Raw genomic sequence first — 20097 nt, 5'->3', positions numbered from 1 at the left:
ACTTTAAACGGTTCATCATTTAAATTAGATTTTGATAACAGAAATTCTTTGTCATAAACTATTTTGCCCTGTTTTTCATTTTGACCCGGAGTGCTGGACTCAGACTTTGACTCTGAACTAGACTCCGATTTTGACTCCTCTATCTCATCGTTATCTAACACATGATCCACCACTTTCTTCATCAATTGAGATTGTTGATCAGTGTCAGACGATGTAAATTGACATCAATATTTTCTGGCAAATTGACTGACGACTCTGACTCCCACTGTAAGTTTGTAGCCTTTTTGACTCTTTCAGAATTTGGATTTCTGGGCAAATATCCATTTTCCAGCGGGGGTGGACACTTGTTGTAACTGACTCCTTGTTTGTTACCAGAGTCTCTCTTGTCAGTCTTTTTCTTTATGTCACTCTTCTTCTCAGTCTTCTTTTCTGGAATCTTTTCTTCAGAAACTTTTCCAGCATTCTTTTCTTCAGTTACTTCATCCTCTTCAAATACCTTCATGCCTTCAACAGTTGGATAGATCCTGTCAATGACATAAGAAGTACATGAGTACTTTTCAACAAACGATTCACTCTTTCAGTCTCAATTCTTTGTAACTCAAGCTTTTGTTCCAAAGCAGCACACTTCTCAATGTAGTTGTTCACAACTTTCTGTTTAATCATGAACGCTCCTTGAAGTGTCTTCATTACTATAGCTTGCTCTTCACTTGTGTCGTTGTACATATTCATTGCTTTGTTTAGCACATCATAAGATTCCTTCAATCTGTTCATATTGTGAATCAACGAACTGTTTTGTTTCTTTATTGCTTCACAATTTTCACACATCACTGGACACTTTTTCGCAACAGCTTCTTCATCAATCTTGAACTTTGGAACTTCTTTCACTTTTTGCCTTACTACCGGTACTGCTTCATCATCACTACTCACCGGTGTCTTTACCTTTTTCTTTTTCTTCTTTGCTTTCTCATCTTCACTATCACTCTCAGCCATCATCTTCAAGTGATCTCTCATTTGTTTAGCATAGTACTCAGTACCATCATCATCACTATCTTCTTCGATGTTGGCAACAAAAGTTGTGTGAATTGGAGCATTTTCAGGAATATAATCATCCAAGTGAAATTCTCCCAGCTAAACCCTTCAGGTAATTTTTCATCATCTTGATCAATCACACATGCTTTGCCATCAGCTGGTATATATTTATCCCAGTTGAATCCAGTTGATGTATTCTTTTCATCTTGATTCACCATACAAGCTCTCTTTGACGAATCTTCAATCACATTTCTTCCATGTGCAGTTTGTGCCTGATGTTGTTGTTGTTGAGTTGGTTGTTGAGCAACTTGATGGTAGATGGCCTTTTGGTAGTAGTCATTGTTGTTGTTGAAAGGATTTTGAGCTCCACTTGCTTCGCGATTAGTGCACTCCCTCTTGAAGTGTCCTTTTTTCCCTGCAACGAAAACAAGTGACTTTAGATTTATCAAAACCTAAAGTAGAAATATTAGCTTCACGTAGATCATTTCTTCCTGTAATCTGCTTAAATTTCTCAGCTCTCCTCAACACACTGGCCAAACACCATTTTATATCCATAAGCTCCATCTCCTCAGCATCGATCTGATCGTAATCCTCTTTCGTAAGCATTGGATTTCCGATCTTTCCGGCCACAAAACTACTATAAGATTCTAAAACCATTCCCAACAAAGACATGTGATTCTTAGCAACTTCTTCTGAATAATCTTGATCATTCTCAAGATTTAAAACAATACTGCATTGAAGTCTTCTCCCATTCTTTGTCGCTGAAATATTCGGATTAAATGATGGAAATGATGAGAAATTCGTTTTGCTACTTGATCCTGTTGAAGAACTTCCAGATGAATTCTTGGCATTGAAAGCAGTTTCCACTTTTGGAGAAAAATTTGTGGTTTTCTCATTCACCCCTGCTTTGTAGTAAAGCCTAATGTCTTGTTCACCATCGAAGTCTTTCATTCGAACAATTTTTCTTTGCTCCATCTCTTGAGCTTCCAGCTTCTCAATGAATTTACTTAATGTGTGCGTGTTAAATCCTTTCTTGTTTCTGAGCATCATTAGATATGTGCCCCATGTTTCGTGTGGCAATGCATCTGCTAGCTTTTCAATTAACTCCTCATTGTCTTTGTTGATGCTCACCCTCTTCATATTTACCAACAAATTGCAGTATCTTTCGATTATCTGCTTTGTGCTTTCATTCTTCAACCCACGAAACAAGTCAAATTCTTTCTTCAAGAGTGATTTCTTGTTTTTGATCATTTCCTGACTACCAACAAACTTTGACCTTAATGTTTTCCAAATCGAATACGAACTTCCATTGTGTTGCAATAAGACCATGATGTCTTCTTTCACAAGTTATTATAGCAAACCCAGCATCATTTTCTCATTCTTGTATTTCTTTTTGTCATCCGCACTCATATCCTTGATGGCAATCTCCTCTTCATCGTCATTTAACGGTCGAACATATTTCGTCTCAACACATTCCCAAGCATCGAGATAATTTGCTTGTACCCAGTTTTCGAAACGACCTTCCCAACCCTTATACTCTTCAATGTTCATGAGTTTGGGTGGTTTTTGCATAGTACCCGTTTCGTTTTCCAACATCGTGTTCTGTGCAATACTCATCGGGGTAGCCGGGGTAGCGAATGCGTTGTAAAATTCTTCGTCCATTTTTCGGATTTCAAGAAATTCTCAAATAGTTAATTCAAGCGGAATAAAGACAACACTGTTCAAGCGGGATACCAAGTTCGAGCGAAATCAAACTCAACTTTCAAGCGAGATCTAGTTTCGAACGGAATCAAAAACTATGTTCTCAAGCGGAATCACCGGATAAACGTTTTCAAGCGAAATCTCGATTTCGAGAGGAATTAACCCAAAACTTTCAAGCGGAACCCGAATTCTGAGCAGAATCAAAACTAATCTTCAAGCGGTATCACTGGTGACGTCATCATTCTTTCGAGTGATTTCAAGCGGAACCTCAAAAATGACCAGTTTTAGTTCGTATTTCAGTCTAAAACTTCTAAGGCTTTGTTAATACATGAAATGATGTTCAGATTAAAAAAGAAGGTGTAGAAATCAGAAATCGCAGCTGAATTGGTATGAATTATTCCTCCTGAGCTCTGATACCACTTGTAGGATCGTTTTCAGACCCGAACGAGTCGATCAGAAGAATTTATCTCAGTTTCAGAGGCGGAAACTAAGAAACTGAGTTCAATTCAGCAAGTAATACACTTTAAACTGTCGATTCTATTGATTGAATGACTTTTACAGCGACTCGACACTTCGGCAGCACTTCGTTGCAAACCGGAAGAATGAATAATGAGATTTCGCTCTAAGACCCCTATATATAGGGCCTGAGATTCCGCTTGAACATGTATTGTTCATTTCAAGTGGAATTGCAATGTAAACATACAAGCGAAATCAACATTTGAATCTCGAGCGGAATCAGACTTTGAGATTTCGCTTGAAATGGTCTGATGACCTTTCAAGCGGAATCACCCTAATGTCCACTTCTCGTTTTTCGTGCCTTGATCTAATTATTACATTACAAGACTCGATACAAGACGTAGACGACAGATGGATGCACCAACACTAAGTATGGTTTAAAACCATACTATGCACTTTAATGTTGCAAAAGTCGATAAATGACACTTTATTTATGATGACATATCAATAACAAAAGGTTCTTGCATGTTAATCATATTTAAAACCCAACTTATGCGTGAAAGGGAATAATCGTCATTTACTTACTTCATGCAGGAGTTGCAAGTTAAACTCAGAATATAATCTGTTTAAATTTCCCAAATAATTCCAAATATGATATCATATCAGTAAACAAACATTGAGTTTTATGCTAAAATTATGCTTAAAACTTATTTATGTGATAAAGGGCATTTTAGTCCTTTTTAAACATGTTTTATGATTATTTGAGTAAATTCAGTTTATGACCAGAATGTAAAAGTCTAAATATGCTAAACATATTTACAAATCAGAATATAATTCATTTGCATGCTTAGTTATGATTAAAATCTCATTTTTTGAACAAAAGGGCATTATAATCAAGTTTAAGCATAATAATGGAATCAAGTAAATAAACTTAGATTACTAGGTGACCATGTAATATAACCTCAGAGGGTTATACTACTACATAATATGGTCACAAAGGAACCTTAATACATAAAGGAAATAAGCTAATTTGGGCCAGAACTGAAAGTCAAAGCAAAAGTCAAGCTTTTGCGACTTTCGGTTGCGAACTGAGCCTAAACTTAGAACTATCAGGTTTAACATGTTTAGACATGTTCTAATAATGTTTACCAACTTATTAAAGTGATAATACATATTTTATAACTTATACATTTTCAAATTTGAATTTATTTAAAAGCTGACCCGTTTGGCTTTTTATGTTAATTACTTTGACCCGACAATTAACTAAGTAAACGTGGTAATTAGGAGGTGCCCTTTTGAGGGATTAACACCTACCTAATTACGATCATGTAGCCATATTCGCCTCGAACAATGGCTGAACCGTTTAGGTTTAAACCGAAAGTCAAAGCCGTTTTGCGGTAACTTTGACTTTCGGCTTTTAAATGCATAAAATGAACTAGAGTGGCTCAGGACACTTAAAATAGGTCCTAGCTCGAAATCTTGACTAAGGAGGAACTTCCTTTTGATCAGGAACCTCAGAGAAGGAGTATTGAGATGATTTTTGAAGGTGCAAGTTTGAATGGTGAGTGAAGGAACCTATTATAGTGAAACAAGGTGTCTTAGGATCAATCCAAATGTTATGAGGCTCCCTCTGATCATAACAAGTGTCTTAGAGGTTTATAAAAACCATTTACAAGCTTATGGTATCGAATTCAGGCTGCATGGTGATTTGATTGGGGAAAAAGGCTGCCATACATGCAGCTGTCCTTATTAACTGATCTGGGCACTTCCTCGCGGGCCGCGTAAGCCAAAGCCTTGGCTCTTCGCGGGCCGTGACTCTCTTCTATTCCGGTAAAACAAGTTTCAACATTTGCAGTTTCAGTCCCTGGTCCTTATTAACTTCATATAACTTTCATTTTTAGCACTATTGGCCCCTATAGTTAGTTTTTAAGTATCTTGGGACCTCCAACAAACATCGTTAGGCTTCCGTTTAGTTAAGAGATCACCCGAAATGCACTAATTTCTCTCGTTGACACGTTTAACCCTTTCGTCTTATAACTTTCACTTGTTTTCACAAATGGCTTCTCACATTCATTAATTTACTTGTTTAGGAATACGAACATCATGTAAGGTCATTCAGAGGCATAGTTTTAGCATGTTGACACTTTTAGTCCCTCCGCATACATCATTTCACTGTTTGTCAACTTTAGTCCTTCAAAGTCAATTTATTATACGTTTAGGGTTTATGACACGTGTCTTCACATTATAGACACAATTTTTGCGAGGTATTACATTATTGTTGCTCACAGTGGCTTGATTGAGCTGAGCCACAAGAGTTGGGAGTATCGCAGCCATTTGTTGGGCGATCATGGGAGCAAGTTTGAGATTTTGGGCGTTGCCATGGTTATCGCGACGAGGAGGCATCCTAAGGTAAAAGAATGAGTGAGATCACATGGGTATTTAGAAATTTAAAAGTTTTAAATAAGATAAAGAGGCAAGAAGATGTTAAACAAAAAGATTGTGAACATTTATTCATTACATAAAAATGAATAAACGATAAAGTGACTAATCAAAGTAAATAGGTCTTCATAATGTTTTGGGAAGACATGCTTTAGCCTATAAGTGGACACTGACCCCAAGAGTTCCCAGGTAAGATTAACATGTTCCTCAGTTGATTGGAATTTATACGAAATTCTTCCCTAGACAGAAAACTCAGAGTACAGGCGTGCACCCTTCTAGATTGCACGTGTTTGTAATCATTATTCAAACCCAAGGCTTTGATGAGATTATGAAAAAACATTTTAAGGCTAAAATCCTAAGGATTTAAAATTAATCATCTAAGGATAGATGATGATTTTGTATGATTTAGAGAACTAAGAATCTAATCTAAGGTGAGGATAGGGATGTGAATAGGGATTAAGATAAGGATATGGAAGACAAATAATAGAGATCATGAGATAACTCATGTTTGGGGTCCTAGGAAGGTCATAGTCTAGGTCAATAGCAATCTAATAACCTAATTCCCTATAACCATGGCTCTGATACCAATCTGTAACACCCCAACTGATGGTTGAAATGTCAAGGCATCACGTAAAGTAGATTGTTCAAAACACATGGCACTAATTTTAAAGTTTCAATATATTAATCAACCAAATTACATTGTTTTCAAAATACCAAACAAGTTGTTTCAAAACATCACATAATAATTTTTTTATTAAAGTAAATTAAGGCAAAGTTCATTTCCAATGTGAAGAAAGCTTGAATAGAATCATGAGTTAGCACCTGAAAACATATGTGAGAAAACACGGGTCAACTACAAAGAGATGGTGAGTAACATAAGTTGTATAGCAGAAAGACATGGCAAAACTGTTGTAGTACAATTTGTATGGCAATATGTTGTGTCAACAAGATGTGCTCACAAAAGGGGTGTGCAATTAGACTAGTAGAATAAACCTAAAAGGGTTACCTAGAACACATAGCTCGGTTTATATCATTCCCAAAGGATACTTCCACAAACCAACAAAACACACCGGAAGCGGGAATGGGCCAACACACCTATAACGCTATAATATACTATCAGTCGGCTTGATCATAGTTAATGAATGCACTTAGTTATAGATATTGGTTCACCACACAAGTTTTACACACAAAAAAATAGATAGTAGTCACATATGCCATAACGTAGTCGAATTGCATCAGGATAATATTTGTAACATATGAATCACCCAAAAATAGTTAAAATGGAAAGAAAGGGGACTATGTACTCACCTTGATGATTGATGATGAGTTTGCACGTTCTCAAAGTTTACAAGTAAATCCTAATAATAAGGATGGTTAATTTAAGGTTTTGACCCGTTATGATTTGTTTATATAGTTTATGTCATTTTAACAAGTCGTATGCATAAATATGGGTTCAAACAGAAAAATGGGTTCATGACAACTTAAATATGTTAAAATATATTTTTTTATGTTGTACAAATTGTTTTGATATCAAAATATCATATTAGATATGATTAAAGGTCATTCTTCAGTAATCTCATAAAGTTTCATTTGACTTTTCAAAAATTCAAGTTTGACTTGTCCTTTTGACCCATTTAGATGTGATGATCACGATATATAAATGTACAGTTTTATTACCTAGATTATGTAGATCATTTGGGAATTTTTGTTTTGAAATTGATTGACCAAAGTGGCCAGAACTGAAAGTCAAATAGTTTGGTTAAACTGTTTGAAATTCTCGACACTCGGACGAAATTAAGATACAAAACTAATTGCTATTAAAAGACCTAAAGGAAAGAAACTTACTAACTATATACGACTCCTCTGAAAGAGTAGAAGAGAAAGCTCAAAAGTAGGAACAATGAACCTCACACAAGACTTTGTAGAGTAAAGTGTGTTTGGGATGAAAATTATGAAGTTTAGCTTGCTATTTATAGCAATAGAGAGTGCATAAGGTCATGACAAGTGTCCAAGAGTGTCTAAGATGAAGCTTTGTGTCCATTAAGGTGTCAAGACTATAAGGAGGGTAGCAAAATAGGTAAAAGGTGGCCTATTTGCAGTAACAGCTGTCGCCAGCAATTTATTTTCTAGTAGTGTAGACACTCCTTGCGGACCACGAGGGGTTTTCCATACGGTCCGCAAGGACCTCTGACAAGCAAATTTTTTACTTTTGCCATTTTCTACCCCTCAACTTCATGTTTCATCCTTTTGGCGGTTCTAAACCCTCAACTTAACTTAGTTAGGTCCATGAGGAAGGTTTCAAGGCATGTGTTACTTAGAATTGTTCCAGTAATGACGCTAAGTTAAAACCATTTTGCTAGCATGTAGGATAACAAATACATGTGTGATAAGGAGTAGAGTTTACTATGTACGGAAATGATGGATGATCAAAAAGCTTGAAATTTCGCTAAGGTTACAGGGTGGGGTGCTATAGCTACAGTAATCAAAACGAAAGACATCATTCCATTAATTATAAAAGTTGGAAATTCAAAATGAAGTTTGTCCAAATCCCTGAGGCCCAAATACATATTATTTCTATAATACAAGCATAACTAACATCTTCCGATAGTATCCTAGAGTTTTCTTCTTCTCTCTTCACCCCACCCAAAGTAACTTCTGAACATGGTGTGTAAATTCTTTACGGAATGAGCTGAATGGCCAGTATGGAATAATAATTTCAAAATAAAAAATATAAATGTCACAGAATCACGCAATATAACATACGATAACATGATACGATGAAAAACAAAAAAAGTAAATAAATAAACCATATCATACGGATGTACCGATGAACCAAACAAAACAAAAATAAGTGACAACACACTCAATCACGCAAGGTGGCGTGGGTTGGCATACCCAACATCCATACTGAAATAGAACTAGGACCGATTCATGCGCCTCCTAATAGCCATGTATTGTTGGATTCTGTATGCCCAAGACACATTTTAAATTGATGTGGCTAGTACGTTATGATCCAAGTCGAGTCATACCCAAATACAAGCTAGAAAAAAACTTATAATATTTATTTATGATATGATCAAACAAACAAATATTAACACTTAGAATATTTAGAAATTGGTTTTCTAAATAATTGCACTTGACAAACTAATAAATTATATAGATAATTTATTTTGAGAGAATATTTTATTTTGTTATTTAATGGGTTAAATAACATTATAAAAAAACTTGTGAGATATTATATAAGTCTTATAACATATGATGTTATATTTTATAAAAGTTATAAAATATAAATAAGACTTAAATTATTTAAAAGAAAATTTGATTTTTTTTAAAACTACATGTGCCCCCCCCCCCCCACCCTTGGATTCTTCCCAAGACCATATTGGTCCAATGAGAATGCATGCATTTTGCATGGTTAGATGGTCTTTGATTGGGTGAATTGATGGCTACATCTCTCATTCTTTTAAGACAATTTTAGATGACAAAATTGTTGCAACATTTTTTAGAAGATCCATGCTCATTTTTCAAGTAGAAGACTTGTAAAAATGCTCTAAATTTCAGCCAACTCTAGGTTGTCCATGAGGGTTTTCAAGTTTGATTTTCAAGTGCATAAAACTCCATAATCTTCTCAATAATTTTCGGCCATGGTGGTAGATTTAGAGGGATTTTTCAAGTGAGTTTTAAGTGTAAAATCCTAACTAAAACTTAAAGTGTTTGTTGGAAGGCTTGGGGTATACAAGCTTGAGGTATTCTACACTTGAAGACTACCATTCAAGAAGCATCATCTTCTTCATGTCTTTTACTCCAAGAAGGTAGTATTCTTGAAACACCCTATGGTTGTGTTTTATTTTGATAGCATACATGTTCGTATATGGATCCGGGGATTGGGTTTTACATATAAATTGAATTTTATATCTTGTAAGTAACATGTTTTAAATCCTCTTTTCCGCTGCGTTTTTATTTTATATGGAAAAAATACTTTGATAAACATGTGAAAAACCCGACAATGGCATCAAGAGCCGCTTATATGAGTGCATGCTTCATAGGATTTAAAATTTTCGGGTTTTCGGGTTTGGAGAAACCCTATAGCCAAAAATTTTGAACTTGGTTCTCCTTTTGTTTTTCAAGATTGTTTTCTTACATGCATTAAGGAATCTTGAAAAATTATATCATATGGATGATTTGTTTGTTTGGACAAAAACCCACATTTTTCGGTTTTTTCATTCTTGACCGAAAATGTAGGTTGTAAAAAGGGAACCATTTTTTACTTCTTGAATTTTATATATGTGGATCTATTTTTTGGTGTTCATAACCTAGCCATGACCTTGTGTGTGAATATGTTGAATTTTTGTGTTTGTGATTTATATTTAATTATTTCGATGGGTTGTAATAATTATTTTCTTTGTTCTTCCATTTGTAAAAATATGTAATTTATTTATTTTCATTTGGTAGGTAAAATAAATAGATTAGGTGCATTTTATTTTACTAGAAAAAATGTATTAGGATAATTTTGTAAAAGAAGATGCACACAAAAATGCGGTTTTGGTTTTGGCTAATTTCGAGCATAAAGGACTTCATAGTTCTTAACGGGATTTTAGCCCAATAACCAAAACACATTTTTCGAGCCCAAAGGAGTTTGGAGCTGAATTTAAAGACATTTTGGAAGCCCAAAGAAAGTGGAGAAATCACAACACAAGAAGAAGACTTGAAGCATTTGGATGCGGGATCAAGTGGGAGTTCAACGACACATTACTTGTGTCACTATTCACCCTTTAGGAAGGACCTTTTGACAGACTTGTTTCGGCTAACAAGTGTTGTCAAAAATAGTTGGCTATGGTTATGCAGCTATTGTTATGTATGTTGTGCTTGTGTGGTTGCTTATTTTATTGTTTGGATGATATTTGGATATACATGCTTAACAAACTAATAATCAACAACAAACTTAAAATTGGTTCTTTAAAAATCATTAGAAATGGTTAATAAAAGGTTATTAAAGGTTAATGATTTTATAATAAAAATGGGTTTTATTAAAAAGAACCTTGAAAATTGGTTTTCACTAAAGTACCAAGGATTTGAATGCATGCAAATATATGGTACATAATATTTTCTAAACTAGAATTTTGAAATATTAAAAACCTCTTTTATAAAACAAGTCAAACACCATCATTTTATACAACACTCGAATCAAGTGGGAACTTGTTTTTGGGATAAAGGTCACCTAACCACATTTGAGGGAACTTGTATGTTCGAGGTGAGGTTACCATGTTTGTGGGATAAAGGTCATCTAACCACTTATATGAATAAACTCACATGTGTGTGTAAGTTGGATGACTTGATTTGGAAACCATGTGCTTAGGGTCACCGAAGCATGGCGAACAAAGGTGTTGATGGGATTAGACATGCCAACTAAACATAAAGATGTTTAACTGATCCCATATGGCTAGAAGTTGCAAAGGGTTGCAATCGTCAAACGTTGACTACCTTGTTTATTTAAATAATGGGATAAAGTTCACCTAACCAATATTTAAATGTAACGTTGGATTCTAGATTTTAATTATTAATTGTCTATAAAACACAAAAAGGGTATTAATGATTAAAATATAATAATATCGAAAATACTAAAATTGAACCTTGTTAAATTTTGTAGATGGCCGCTAACAATATTACCCAAACTGTCTGTAACCTATCACTAAAAACAATCCTTGAAAAGGATTGTCTCAATCATAACACTTCATGGATTAATATCAAAACTTAAGAATCGTTCTCAAGTAAGAAAAGATATCCTATGTGTTGAACGATCCTAATCCCGATGAACCTCTTATGGAAGATAAAGATGACTATAACAATTGGATTAAGTATATCGAGGATACTATGCAAGCCTCTTGCCTCATGTTAGGAACTATGATTCCCAAGATTCAAATGGATTTTGAAAATCATGAGCGTACGACATGATTACCCAATTGAAGGAAATGTTCCTATAATTTGCAAGGGTAGAACGCTTCGAGCGCTTCATGCATGTCGAATAGAGGAAACACAATCGGTCTCATCTTATTTCTTTAAGATGAAAAGCCACATTGATCGCCTCGAAACTCTTAATATGGGTAAAAGGGCTTTATCTGTTTTAACGATCAATGAGGTTGGCAACAAGAAAGGGCGTCACCCCGACACCAAAGCAAATGTTGCAAATGGAAACGGGAAATTCAAAGGGAAAAGAAAAGAAAGGCTAAAGCGGAACCAACGAAACCAAAAGATAAGAAGGCAAAGGTTGCCATGAACGATCCATACTTTGAGTGTGGTGAGATAGGGCATTTGAAAAGGAATTGTCCTTCCTATCTCAAGGAGTTGAAAAACAAGAGGGATGCGGGGCAAACCTCAGGTACAATGTCTATGATACATATTGACTTTAATGTCATTTCTTTAAACACGTGGGTATTAGATACCGGATGTGGAACTCATATCTGCAATTCGTTGCAAGAGTTCAAAAGAAATAAGCATTACAAGAAGGGAGACATTAGTGTCTTCATGGGCAATGGAGCGAAAGTTCAAGTGAAGCCCTAGGAGACTATGTTTGAAACTTCCAAATGGTTTGGAAATTGTTTTAAAAATGTATTGAATGCTCCTAGTTTGACTAGGAACATTATTCAAGTTTCCCTTATAAGACAATATGGTTTTGATTTAAAGTTTGTAAACAATGACATTTATATTTTGATGAATGACATGTTTTACTTTAAAGTTATGCTTTCCAATGGTATTTATGAATTGGTTCATGATAATGCATCATTTGATAGTTAAATGTACCAAGCAATCACCAAGAAACTCAAAATGGATTTGAGTGAGACCTATCTTTGGCAATATCGCCTTGGTCATATAAACATAAGTGGCATGCAAGCACTTCAAAAGAATGGTCTTTGGAAACAAATGAAGTTGGTTCATTTGATACATGTGAATCTTGTTTACAAGGTAATATGACCAATAAACCCTTTAGTGGTACCAACTAAAGGGCAAAAGATTTATTAGGTATCATACAGTCGGATGTATGTGGTCCTTTTAAGCCAATAACTAGGAATGGTGAGAAATACTTCATTACCTTTTACCGACAACTATAGTAGTTGTGGTTTTGTGTACTTGTTAAGACACAAAGATAAAGTTTTTGAAACGTTCAAAATCTTCAAAAGTGAAGTAGAAAATCAACTCAATCAAAGTTCTTCGTTTCGATAGAGGAGGAGTCGAACTCTATTGGATATGGTTCGATCTATGATAGCTAGGAGCACATTATCTCTATCATTTTGGGGTTACGCTTTGCTCTCTGCTGTCCGTATATTAAAATGGCCCCAACCAAGAAAGTGGATAAGACACCTTTTAAGATATGGCATGGAAGGGCTCCGTCATTAACATATTTGAAGGTATGGGGTTGTGAAGTTTATGTGAAGCAATACACCCTAAATAAATTGGAAGTCCAATCCACTAAGTGTATCTTTGTAGGATATCCTAAAGATGGTATGGGATATTATTTCTACGATCCAACAGAGCAAAAAGGTATTTGTTGCTAAAAATGCTGAGTTCTTGGAAGCTAAGTTCCTTATGGAAGGAATTAGTAGAACAGTGGAACTTGATGAGGATCGAGAGCCACAAGCCGATACACATTTGGTTGATACTAGCACTCAATAAGAGGTTGTTGAAAACAATCAAGTGGTTGATCAATACACACAAAACGTTCGCAGATCTGGTAGAATTAGTAGTCTACCTGAAAGATATGGATTTTTCATGGATGGATGCTACGTGGTAGATTCGGGTGAACCTACCACATACCATGATGCAATGTCAAAATCCGATTGTGACAAATGGCTTGAAGCTATGAACGTAGAGATGCAATCCATGTATGACAACCAAGTTTGGGAATTGGTTGTGCTACCTCTTACATCCAAAGTGGTTGGAAGTAAGTGGGATTTCAAGGAAGAAAACCGATATGCATGGTAACTTGGATACTTGTAAAGCGAGACTTGTAGCAAAAGGTTTCAATCAAACTTAAGGGGTTGATTATGATGAGACCTTCTCGCCTATGGCGATACTAAAGTCAATTAGGATATTATTTGCCATACCTGCATAATATGATTATGAGATTTGGCAAATGGATGTCAAAAAGGCTTTCCTTAATGGATATCTTGAGGAAGATGTCTATATGGTTCAGCCTGAGGGTTTTGTCGATCCAAAACATCCTGACAAAGTATGCAAGTTAAACAAATCAATCTATGGACTGAAACAAGCATCTAGAAGTTGGAATCACCGTTTTGATGAACAAATTAAGAATTTTGGATTCATCAAAAACGGCGATGAAGCTTGTGTGTATAAGAAGGCTAGTGGGAGCATTATCACTTTCTGTATGTCGATGACATTCTACTATTTGGAAATGACATTCCAACCATGGAAGGTGTAAAAACCTGGCTTGGAAGTTGTTATACCATTAAGGATCTTGATGAAGTCGCCTACATTTTGGGAATAAAGATCTATAGGGATAGATCAAGGCGCTTGATAGGTTTAAACCAAAGTGCATACATTGACAAAGTCTTGAAAAGGTTCAAGATGGAGAACTCTAAGAAAGGTTTGTGTCACACCCCGACCACGTAAAACAACAAAACGTGGCGGAAACGTCGGGGAGTGTTACAACAGAATCGTTGTTTCATAACACATAGAAATTTTAAATTTTGTTTTATTGATTAACTGATTTACAATGTCAAAACAAACAAATAAGTATAACATAATTAACTAGTCTTGCATCTTTTATTGTCACTAAGGCCCAAGTCCGCCTATGTGTACCTTGATCAATCCTATGCATCATCTCCTGAAACACATGTGAAAATAGGTACGTCAGCATAAAAATGCCGGCGAGTACATAGGTTTTATTGATTTAGGATTCATGACTTATAAGTTGAGAAAAAGTTGTTTAACAAAAAGTCAGTCATGATCCTTGTAAAATGTTTTGTTTTATAAATCATTTGAAAAGCGATGATAGATATGTATATTTAAAAGAATAATGTAAGGTTAAATGAATAACCAAGTAAAATGAGTTTGTATAAAACAAACTGTTTTGTAAAACAATGTCTTGTGAAAAATATGTTATTTGTGTAAAATGTATAAGTCCAAATTGAATGAATTAAATAACGCTACGACATGTAATACAATACAAGCACTTATATATAGGAAGTACCAGCGGCGTATCCACCATGCTTGTACTATACTACACACGTCTCGTTACTTAAGTCAATAAAATAAACCACCAATGTATAATGTTCATGTTTAAACCAACCATCAAATGTTCTTGTATAAACCAATGTCAAATGTTTAAAAGTCAAAATGTAGTCATGTAATGTGTAACCAATGTTATGTAAGGTAAGTAAAATGTGTATACTTAAACCAAATGTAAAATGTACAAAACAAAGTATTTTGAATATATCAAAAAGTTATGTTTTGCAAAGTAAATGTATGTTATATTGATATAAACATTTATGCGGTAAGTTAAACGCATGCATTCAAGCCTTGAGACAGATGGATAACCCTAAGTCAAGGTTATCAAAAGAAATGTTATCAGATTCAGTCATTCCTTTCACCCAAACAAACCTAGGATGTCAGGAACGGGATTTGTCAAGTCCTATGGTACCATTACTTACTACCGAGCGGCGTAGCTAATGTTAATGAATGTATATAAGTCTCGTTTTTACAAATCAAATGTCATACCAAATGTAAACATGTTTTATGAAAATAATGTACCTATTACGCTTAAGTGAACATACAAGATAGAGATGTAAACAATGTGTCCATATGTTACTAGAACATATGCAACAGAGATGCAATGTAAAACAATGTGCTAGCATGCCAAGTAAACATACATAGCAAATGAAATGAATGTGAAACAATGTGCTAAGTATGCACACAATGGACATACATAGCATAAAATGTAATGTAAAACGATGTACTAAGTACGCCCACAATGGACATACATAGCAAAAACATAATGAAATCATGTACTAATAGTGTACTAATGAACATAGCAAGTATATGATTTGAAAACATGGAAAGCATGAAAGTAACAAGTAGGCACATGTATTTCACCCCAAAATGTTTGAAAAACAGTAAAAGAGGGGACTATGTACTCACTTGAGGGTGCTTAGAAGTCTTGAATAACAACCAAGCAAAGCTAGAGGGATCACGGAATCAAACAGCACCCTATATAGATAACTACATAAATAACCGGACCTAAATCGGGAGATTGGATAGTATGAGGTTTCAGAAACCAAATGAGTATTGGAACTCATATGATGTGGTTTAACAAAGCCCATATACTAAAATGAAACCTAACCTAAGTGCTTACGACCCATTATGACCCGTTTAAGTAGCTTATGCTACTTTAACGCGTCGTTCGCGTAAAACGCGTTCGGACCACCTAACTAGTCCTATGACAAGTAGAATATGCCTTAACATGTCTAATATAGTTGCCTAATCAGTTTAGATGTCAAAATTTAGGTTACATATGCTTAAAATGAATTTATGCGTAAAAAGGGTATTTTGGTAATTTTCCTAAGGCATATAAACTACCTATCATACAACTACTTGAATGACGTGACCATAAGGTATAACCTCGGAAGGTTATTCCCTATACAACTATGGTCACCTAATGTGTTTGGTCGGATCCTAATGATCGACGAAATGGGCCGGGTTCGAAAGCATAAGCGATTGTTTAGATCGCTTACCTTACGACCCTATATAAGCACTAAATCTAAAAGTGACGAGCTAAACATGCTTGAACATGTTTAGTTAAGTTAGAAAACAGGTTTGGTATCAAAACAAACGGTTTTGATACCCTAGAGTAGTTTGGTTACAAAATACGCGAGAAAACGCATTTTGGCCGAAACTACGACTCGTCACTGAGCCTAGATAACGTGGTAATCAGTAGGTATGGTCACTAGGGACTATAATCATCGTGATTACGCTCACGTTATGAAGTTCAACCGAACTTCGCGTTGACCATTGACTGGTCAATGCAGAAAGTCAAACGCAGTTTGACTTTAACGCTAAAACGAAAGAAAAGCACGAAAGAATACTTACAGAAGGTCCCCGCAAGATTGATTCCCAAGTATTTCTCAGGTATGAAGTGTTTCACACTTCGACTTAGAGAAAATCTCAGAAATCAAGTGTGTTGGGGGTGAAAAGGGTGGGGGTATTTATAGTTTTTCTAGAACCGTTAAGATCGTTTCTCGATTCCCGAGCTTCCATCATGGCCCTACACTTGCACCCATTGATTTAAGAAACCATGGGAACCCCAAAACCAGCCCCTAGAATCAAAGAAACCATTTGCAAGAGTGTGGAACAACTGGATCAAGCTGGAAACGAATTCTGCTGAACTGGGACATAGTTACGGACCTCATCCATAATTGGATACGGTCCGCATGGACCTTGCAGACCAGCAACTTTCACAGATTGGCAAAACAGGCCCCTGTGACTCCAAACTTGATATTTGATGCATTTTTGATGCGTTTAAGCCCCGTTAACCCCATTTCAAAGTTCTAAAATGAAGTTAAAGTATAGGGAACTTAAATTATGCTAAAAATATCTTGGATGTCGGTTAATTTGGTCGTACGGTTGCGTTATTCGGTTAATTACGACGGAAGTCGTAACGGACGCAAAAACAATCCAAATTAAGCGACGAATGGAATTTTGACATGCCAATCACTAAAACATAATATTTTAATGCTTACATAAATGTTTGGATGTCCGGATGTATTCAGAACGTAAGATATGCGCGAAAATGCAAACTTATGCACTTTTTGACGCTTTTAGTCCCTGAATGAGCATAAAGTTTATCTTAGCACACCGAACCCATCAAAGCCTATTTCTAAGATATGTAAAGGATATTTAGGGTGTGTTTAACTTATGATCAAGTTCCAGAATGTTCGTTACAGTACAAATTGACATACTTTCGCAGTTTGTCGAATTTAGTCCCTGTAAGCGAATAAACTTGATTTCGGCACACCAAACCTTCCAAAACTTATTTCTAAGTTATGTAGAGGTTATTTAAGGTATGTTAAGCCTATTTTACTTTTCTGTAGTGTTTGTTGCATTAAACTGGTTATATTTACGCATTAGTGCGCGTATAACCTTCCAAAAAGCGATTTAGAGCCCGAAATCGAACATGAATTGATATGTGCAAATGATACACATGTTTATACAAATCCCAAGTATGAAATACAATATTTCATTGGTTTGGTATTTGGTTGATGGTTGAAGTGACACAGATGTCACAGTTTGGTACCTATTCAAGAGAGGACAATATTGAGTGCGTCTCAATGTCCAAGCTCAAAGGAGGAGCAAGAAAGAATAAAAGGGATCCCATATGCGTCTGCTATAGGGTCCATTATGTATGTAATATGCACTAGACATGACATGTCATGCGCTTCAAGCATGAGGAGAAGATACCAGCGAAATCCAAGTAACGGTCATTGGATGACTGTTAAGAGCATATTGAAATACCTTAGGAGGACTAAGGATATATTTCTAATATATGGATCTGGTGAAGAGGAACTCGTTGTAAAGGGTTACAAGGATGCGAGAATAGGAACTCGTTGTAAAGGGTTACACGGACACGAGTTTCCAAACTGATCAAGATGATTCTCGATCACAATCAGGGTAGCATTGTCCACTATAGAATCAAAATACATCACCGCTTCATTGATCGAGATGATTCATATGGATCTGCCACTTGAATTATTGTCGATCTAGGGGTAGTCCCTACCATTCAGGACCCTTAGAGATCTTTTGTGATAACGATGGTGCGATTGCTCAAATCAAGGAACCTCGTGCACATCGAAAGACTAGGAACATTGAGCGGAGATTCAACTACATAAGGGATGAAGTTGAAAAGGGAAAGATATGTATTCGCAAAGTTCACACCAATCAAAATATTGCAGATCCACTCACGAAGCTCCTTAAATAGGCAAAGCATGGAGGATCATACTTGTGCCTTAGGACTTCGATATTCTAGTGATTGGATTTGATCTATTTTGTATTTGGATATTGGAACAATTGTTATTTTAACTCTGTCACATAGTATGTTGAGTTATGTTCCATTTTAGCATGTTTAAATCCATGAATAAGTTACTTATTCTAAACGTCCATAGTCGATCATACTTGTGGGAACAAATATGAATCTAAGACTATTATGAATTTGGATTGGTGGGTACTCATTAAGTATGAATACAGAGGAAAGTGTTGCTGCCAAAGTTCATAGATATTTGTGGGATACAAATATTGGACAAACTCACTCTCAAATGTTACTACATGGAATCATTTGTGATTGATCATAAGTAAATTTGAGTAAAGGCAAATATCATAGTATCCTCTGACCTAAGATACATATTGGGTCTTGATATTCACCAAGTATTATACCTTGACCTAGTTCTTCACTGTCTATAATAAGGCAATACATAAGGCTAAACTAAGGTGTGGTACACGGTGATTGTGAGAGACGTATGTAGTCAAGAAGGGATTTGTTCCTCTTATTCGTTGAGAGTAAGATGTCTAAGGCCTGCTAAAGCTAAATCAACAGAGAGTGATCACTCTATGTCTCTGGATTTAACATGACATATGTAATGAAAGGATAAATGATATATTCACCTAAATCATTTTCAAGTAAGGGACTTAAAGGGGATGATGTTATTGGATGGGACATATTGTCATACGTATTAGTGGTAGTAAACTGTAGTTAGGTGGTCTTTACTACTTGCATCAATCTTCTATGTATCTTGTGCAAGTGGGAGATTGTTGGATTTTGTATGCCCAAGACACATATTAAATTGATGTGGCTAGTATGTTATGATCCAAGTCGAGTCATACCCAAATACAAGTTAGACAAACACTTATAATATTTATTTATGATATAATCAAACAAATAAATATTAACACTTAGAATATTTAGAAATTAGTTTCTAAATAATTGCACTTGACAAACTAATAAATTATATGGATAATTTATTTTGAGGGAATATTTTATTTTGTTATTTAATGTGTTAAATAACATTATTAAAAACTTGTGAGATATTATATAAGTCTTATAACATATGATGTTATATTTTTTAAAAGTTATAAAATATAAATAAGACTTAAATTATTTAAAAGAAAATTTGATTTTTTTAAACTACATGCCCCTCCCCCCTGGATTCTTCCCAAGACATTTTGGTCCAATGAGAATGCATGCATTTTGCATGGTTGGATGGTCTTTGATTGGGTGAATTGGTGGCTAAATCTCTCATTCTTTTAAGACAATTTTAATTGACAAAATTGTTGCAACATTTTTTAGAAGATCCATGATCATTTTTTCAAGTAGAAGACTTGTAAAAATGCTCTAAAATTTCGGCCAACATGAGGTTGTCCATGAGGGTTTTCAAGTTTGATTTTCAAGTGCATAAAACTCCATAATCTTCT

This window comes from Helianthus annuus, chromosome 9 (assembly GCF_002127325.2).
Source record: "Helianthus annuus cultivar XRQ/B chromosome 9, HanXRQr2.0-SUNRISE, whole genome shotgun sequence".
NCBI classification, from domain to species: Eukaryota; Viridiplantae; Streptophyta; class Magnoliopsida; order Asterales; family Asteraceae; genus Helianthus; species Helianthus annuus.
The sequence above is the reverse complement of the archived record's forward strand: the minus strand, read 5'-3'. Positions refer to the sequence as shown.